This window comes from Pempheris klunzingeri, chromosome 3, assembly GCF_042242105.1.
Source record: "Pempheris klunzingeri isolate RE-2024b chromosome 3, fPemKlu1.hap1, whole genome shotgun sequence".
Classification (NCBI taxonomy): Eukaryota; Metazoa; Chordata; class Actinopteri; order Acropomatiformes; family Pempheridae; genus Pempheris; species Pempheris klunzingeri.
This window is the reverse complement of record NC_092014.1, coordinates 17,730,724-17,737,343: the sequence shown is the minus strand read 5'-3', so window position 1 is coordinate 17,737,343 and position 6,620 is coordinate 17,730,724.

Genomic DNA, 6,620 nt, shown 5'->3' with positions numbered 1-6,620 from the left:
TCACTTGTGCTTGTTTGATAATGAGACTAAAAACAGGACACCCAGCTTTCACCTGAAATTGCCATCAACTGTGTTTAGAATAATAATTATTTCATTTTATTCCAAGATTTTCTATATATATCTTAATGTGGGCACTGCAGAAATGATATTTGCCATTGTTGCTTTTTTTTTTAATGAATGTGCTTTTAACAGTTGTGAAAACAGTGTGTTAGCATTAAAACATGTGCTGCAGATATACAGTGTTTTACAGTTCATGTGTTTTGTGTGAAACAATGAAAAATGATCATTGAGTTTGGTCCACGCAGACTTCTGTATGGCTGACTGTGAAGTGTGACAATGTGAATTCAGTTTTGACAGATACATGTTAGCAATCGCAAATTCACTCTTTTAGTCGTCAAAAATGAACAAATCTTTGTTAACATCTTCTCAGATGTGAGGATTTGCTGTTCTTGTTTGTTTTATATCATTTTAAACCAATTGAAAAATAAATGTATTCATCAACAATGAAAATAGCATTCAGCTGCAGCACCATTCTGAATAAATATCTGAATGTAGCTTACAAATATTATTTCATACTTTTATTTTCAGACACGTCTGGAAAAGCTAGTCTGACGTGTCCAGTGTGTGCACTTTTTTTTCAAAATGACTAACCAAGATTTGCTCACTGATAAAAGTAATAAAACACAATAAAGATGGAAACAGAAGCCACTGTGCTCTCATTCTCTGAAAAGTGATCAACAGCTTCAACGACTGTAGTTACACACAGAGGGAATAAAGTTCAGAGAGTCGGTGATTATCTGTTGCATTACAGGAGCATCTGGTCAAATAGTGTTGGGCGTATAAAGTGTGTGTGTGTGTGTGTGTGTGTGTGTAGGAATGCAGAGCCTCGTCGGTACCTGCAACAGGAGCAGGGGTGTGGCACTGCTGATGTGTCCAAGGTGGAAATATGACACAAAAGGAAGTAATTGTATAGAAAGGAAAGTAAGTTTGTTGATATATTCATGTTTTAACAAATCAGTGGCTCCAGTGTAAGTGTGTATGTGCAGCACAGTATCCTCTCACACAGGATGTCTTGTTTTCTGGTGTTTATTCTCTCTGGAAAAACAAATTAGAGACTAACTAATATTCACTCAACAGAAAACCCACAAATGAAGCAGAAAAAAAAAAAGCCATGATCTTTGTGTATCACCACAGCAGATACCAAACAAGGGGAAGACTCTACCTGCACTTTGTCTCCCATCCACCAATGAGCATTTGGTTTAATTTCCTACCATATATGGTCAGAGAGAGGACACAGAGAAAGAAAAAGATTTCCAGAGAGAGAGAGAGAGAGAGAGAGAGAAGCGGGAGGGAGGCGTGGTCTATTGTTGTGTTTCTGCCCTGGTGTAAAGTTTCTTTTTCAAAACCCTGTCATTACCCGGAGCCCCGGTGCTCCTGCTGCTTCATATCCGTCACACATCAAAGATGAGCTGATAGGCGCGTAGGGGCGGCATGTTGCAGCATGAAAGAAACAGAGCAGACACGCACACACACACACACACACACACACGCACACACACGTTGTTAGCATTATTAAGGTGTGTACACGTACACTAGTGACTAGTTTTCACTGTAATGAAACAGTGGTACAGACAAACTTTAGGTTGTAGTTGATTCAGTCCTTGTTCTGATGCTGTTGCTTGTTTCAGAGGAGTAATAGAGGAGACGACATGTTGGTAAGAATAAAACTTGTTAGACACAACCCTCAAAGAATACAGTGGGTTCAGGTTTTAAAACAATAGTCACATGGTCGTAGGTACATTGAAAGCAGTTTCGGTCACTGTCCTTGGCTGCACCAGGATCCCTCCTTTAAATAATTTCAATGTAAGAAATAGATGAGAAATCCTCAGTCCACTTCTATCCAAATTTTCCTAATTTAATTCTAAAGTTCAACCAAAGCTAATGTGAAGATCAAACAAACAAATCCCTCTTTGTGTTTCTATTATTCTGTTGGAAAGGAAACTCCTCGTGCTGAATTCTGCTTAATGCATTTTCACACAGAAGCAGGTCTGCCTTTGTCCTTCCTGCTTCACACACAAAAACCTCACCTGTAAAAACAAACTAACTTAACCACTTTTGCTCCGACTGTACCTCCTCTACACTCTGAGCTGCCGGTTTCTCGTCCTTTGTCACTGGATAAAAAGGAGACTCTCTACGTAATGATACCGTATCTAAATTCACCTCAGCTGTTAACACTGAAGATGAGTTTTGCTGCCATTCTGCATCATATTCAGTGTGTGTGCATTTCTGCTCTAAACAGTTAGTGAGCTGTATTATGGTGTTTTACTGTGCAATCAAAAGGAGGTGTCTAATAGTTTTTTTTCACCCAGTAGTCGTCCTGTTGGTTAATTTCTGTAGACACAGGGGCACGGTCTGCTATTACAACACTTCACATGTGACGCAGCTTCCTGCGGCTTGCTTCAGGATGGGGAAACTGTCTCACACACCTCAGAAGGGCCTCAGTGTAAGATGATCACAGTGATTTTCTTTCTGCAGAACACACACCAACTATGTAGATACAGTAACACTCCCTAGACCAGAAAGAACGAGTGTTTCCAGTTAGTAACCACAGTAAAAATCTATATCAGCTGGTGTGTAACATTTCAACGAGGAGCAAAAGCCAAGTCATGTTAAGTCCTGTCGTGTCATGCAGGTAATTGTGTTAAATTTCTCTGTGGGGGAAAGAAAGCACTGCTGTCAGAGGTCTGCATGGAGGTGTATTCTGACGAGTTTGAGCACCTCGGCCTGCTGTGTTTGACGAGCGGAGGGCAGATTTTACATTATTATTTTAGATAAATGAGAGTTCAGTGGCTCACAAACACATTATGATGCTTGTGGTATGAACTAACCACGGACATACTTTAAGGATTATTTGAAACAGTGACAGAAGTTTGGACACATTCCGTGTAAAACAAGTTGTTGAGAGATTAACAGTTGAGAGATTTGTCATTTCTTTCACTTTTCCTCTGTTGCGTCACATCAACCTGAAATCTGCAGTCTCAGGTTAAAACACTGAATGAATAGTGCACCCTGCTGTGGACAAAACAGGCTATTACAAGATGGTGAGTGTCCACGTTTGGATGATTTCAGAGCTGCAACTTTTTATTTTCATTATTGGCAAACATTCATACACGCATGCATACATCTGTGGAAAGGCCCCACAGTCTTACTCCCAGACTACAAACACAGTACAGGGCTATAAAAAAAAGTAAACTATTCTGTATTTTTTGGGTTAAAAATATTATTTGTCATATTATCAGTCAATATTCTTCTAAAATATAAGGCAGTTAAACAGATTAGTACATGGTGCCCATATGATATAGTAAACTTGATCTATTATGAAGTATCAGGTCTCTGAAAACTACACTGAAATAGTTTGTGTATTAATAACACTGCAATTTATATGGCATTTTAAACTATTAAACTTAATTAAATTATTAATTGGAAAAGCCTTTTGCAATGTGTTATTTGTTCTAAGTGTCAATTGTTTGTCCCCCTTCCTCTAAAACCAAACCTACACCATTGACTAACTGCATTATGGGAACTTTTTCTGCTGGAAAAAATTTCAATAATGATAATAAAATACCACCATGACACAAACTTTTTATGAGTTTTTATTTATTTATTTATTTGATTTTTAGGTGTTTTATTGTTTTTTTTCTCCAAAAAAATCCTGAGGTATTCACAATATAATGGCATTTATTCTGTTTGAAATGAGACTCGGGGAGGGGTGGGGGGGGGGTGGTAAAGCGGGAGGGGGGGATAAAATACAGCCAAAAAACAAAACAAACAAAATAAAATAAAAACAAACGGGCAGTAAAGCTGTGTTGATTGATACAATTGTCAAAACAATAAATCCATGGTGTCGTACATACAATAAGCCTCTGAACTGCAACAGCGGAGACAGAAGTCCGTCCCCCCCCCCCCCCCCCCCCCCGCAAACTAGCAAATTCATGCAATCTAGACTCAGAACTGCATTCAGAAAAACCAAGCAACAAACCTCAATGATATTTCCAAGCAGGCGTGTCCCACCTCGCTAACAAGGAGTGCAGGTTAAGAATAAGCCAATCAGTCCTCTATCATAGTAGTTATCATCAGCTGAAATAGCTAAAACTTAGCTAAACCCCCCCCCCCTCCCAAAACAAATGTAGTCTGCTCTGTAGCGGGCATTCAGTACTTACTGATAAAATCCATCCAAGTTTCAAACAATACAAGCTTTAACTGTGAGTTATTAGCAAAGCACTAGAGTTCAGATACACCATGCTGTGGCTTCTCAGCTTTACGCCACGAGCACTTTGTTTGTCGGGGCCTTTTGAGAGGGTAAACAGTAAACAAAATAATGGACTTCAGGAAGTAGGACAGTCACAGTAAAGCCACAAACGGTGACCCGTACTGTGCTGTGGGTTTCTATTTGGACTGTTAATCTGTTACTTTATAGACTGCACGTTAGTGTGATGGTGGAATACAATATTTTGCTTTCTGTACACTGTATGATAAAATGCCAATGAGAAACTACTCCTCTACCTTGAGTCCTGTTTGCCCTCCTCAAAAAAGCTTAATACATATAAACAAACAAAAAAAACGTACAAATGACAATAAATAAATATCAGTGAAAAAAATACACTGTAGAATAATTTTCTTGCTCTGTGTCACAGATCTATGATTGATAAAATAACTGCTGTGACTTAAAGAAAATAAGGAAAACACCCAATATTCTCCTCTCTGCACAACAATCCCAATCTGCAACACAAAACAAAACAAAATAAAACCCATCACAAGTGCAACATCAGTCACGACAGTCTCAGCATTAGAAAAAAATAAAACAAAAAAAAAGCTCTGGTATTTGACCAATCAGCTCACTACTACAGCATCAGACAAACCAGAAAGAATGAAAAAAAACATCATTATTAGGAAATAAAACAGAATAAAAAATAAAATCCAAATGCAGTGGGCAGGGATGAAGGAAAAAAAAAAAAAAATTAAATAACAGCACACAATTTATGACCCAAACTGGGGTAACAAGAAATTGATCATGATATCTGATCAAAGGAAAGCAATATGTAGTAATAATAATAATAATAATAATAATAAAAAATACTATTAGAGGTTATCTTTATGTGGCTGTTTAAATAAGGTGGACAGACACTACAGCGTAACGGTGAGTAAAACGATTGCTCCACCTCGCCAGTAAAAGTAACCTTTAGAAAGACAGACAACACTGTCCAGCTCTCAGCGCTGTCTGGGATCACCCATTTGTTTCTTTGTTCAATTTGGTGTCATCTTTGCCCTGAATAATAATAACAACAAAAATAATAATAATAATAATAATAATAAAAACAGTAATCATAATAATCATAATAATAAAAAAAACGAAACAAATGGACAAAAATAAAAGCTAATAGTAAAATCACCATCAATAAAGACTTTTGGTAGACGAATGAACATCACACACACTCTTCACTCGCACACACACAGCTAAGTGAAAAGAAACACACACGGCACATGAATGAGGGAGAAACAGGACGTTTTTCTAAGAAACACTGTCTGCTAATAAAGATACAGCTCCTCCTCCTCCACGACTAGTGACGGGTCCAAAGTGAAAAAATATATTGCAAAGTTGACGAAGAACATTAAAAAAAAAAAAGGCAAAAAAGTGTGTCTTTTCCTAAGTACACAATAATTCAACATTTTTGCAAAACAAAAACAAAAATACAGACTATATGTGTAAAAATTATAAATAAGGATAAAGTTTTGTGCATCCCCGCCCCAACCAACCGTCGTCTTGAAAACAAAACAAAAACACATAAAAACAATGGCAGTTACAACGGTGACAATAACATGCAATTGATATACTTTACAGCATTGATCTGCATCTCCCCCAAACTACAAACCCCAGTCTAACCCCCGTCCCTCCCTGACCCCGATACAATCCTTAAATATGTGTCAGCTCATTCAAAACATCTCTCTGGCTCTCTCTTTCCTCTACGAACTAGCTGAAGGCGGTGATCTTCATCACCCACTGGGAGGGGGGGGCTCAAAAAAAAAGAAAACACACACTGTCGCCAACTCCAGTTTATCTGTAAATCTGTATGTATGTACAGGAGGCTTTTTTCCCATCCAAGCAAGCTGACATGGTTTGAATGACTGCATAGTGAAAATGATATTTGGTTTACTTACAGATGGGCTCACCACACACACACACACACACACACGCTCACTCACACACACACACGCGCACCAGCTTCCCCTCGGCGTCAAGGCACAGCGCAGGTTCACGCTATGATCCAGCTGTTTTTACACACCCCTGGCCTCACACCGGACAAGCTAATATACACATAAAGCCACTATTGGCAGTAGCAAACATTGCTGTGGGTTAACTTTTTACACGTGTGTGTGTGTGTGTGTGTGTGTGTGTGTGTGTGTGTGTGTGTGTGTGTGTGTGTGTGTGTGTGTGTGTGTGTGTGTGTGTGTGTGTGTGTGTGTGTGTGTAGTTTAGTAATCGGATGTTTTGTTTTCTCACACACCTGGCCTGACCTGCTTGGTTTCAGAGGTGTAGCGTGGCACCGTCAACCAATCAGGAG